The sequence below is a fragment of the Rhincodon typus genome, unplaced genomic scaffold (assembly GCF_021869965.1).
Source record: "Rhincodon typus isolate 14 unplaced genomic scaffold, sRhiTyp1.1 hic_rhity00004273, whole genome shotgun sequence".
Taxonomy (NCBI): domain Eukaryota; kingdom Metazoa; phylum Chordata; class Chondrichthyes; order Orectolobiformes; family Rhincodontidae; genus Rhincodon; species Rhincodon typus.
The window spans coordinates 2,236-3,166 of NW_025969911.1; positions in this window are offsets into that span (position 1 = coordinate 2,236).

Below are 931 nucleotides of genomic sequence, written 5' to 3' on the forward strand. Positions count from 1 at the left end.
TCCGTGCTGGGACCTATCTCCGTGCTGGGACCTATCTCCGTGCTGGGGCCTATCTCCGTGCTGGGGCTGTGTGCAGTCAGGGACTCAGTGCTTGGTTTGCAGGGTATTTATTACCCATTTGTCCATGGAGAGATTCTGCTCTTTATACAGAGTGCTGATTGTGATCTCTACAATGGTCACACCTGCAAGAACCTAGAGAAACTCATGAGAGTGCAAAGGCCCACATCTAAACTTATCGAAATTCGCTCAGCGCAGGGCTCTCTGAGGAACAACATACAGGACTATGGGGACAAAGCACTTGGGGAATTCTTTGTTTTGAGAGCAGAGTTAGGAACAATGGGCCGAATGACCTCCAGCTGTGCTGTAACCTTTCGATGGTTTCTTCCACGTGCAATATCAACAAGAATTGGACAGGCAAACACCACTTTCATGCTGAAACTTGTCTCACCATTTTAAACTTGGGAATCCTTTGGCATTGGCTAGGAGTATAAAGAGACTAATAACAGATTGCCAGGACAAGGGTAAACAACGCAGAGAAAGTACAGCTGTGTATTCCTTCAGCACATTTACTGATCAACTGTTTAAATATTGGCATGAGGACAGGAGTAACAAAGAAACTGTTGACATTGCTTTTAGTATGAAGGTGGAGGTAGCGTGAGACGCAGTCTTGAGGGACTACCGCACTGTCGGAGGGTCAGTACTGAGGGTGCGAGCATTGTCGGAGGGTTAGTGCTGGGGGAGCGCCGCACTGTTGGAGGGTCAGTGCTGAGGGAGTGCCGCACTGTCAGTGCTGAGGGAGTGCTGCACTGTCAGAGGGTCAGTACTGAGGGAGTGCCGCACTGTCGGAGGGTCAGTGCTGAGGGAGTGCCACACTGTCGGAGGGTCAGTGCTGAGGGAGTGCTGCACTGTCAGAGGGTCAGTACTGAGGGTG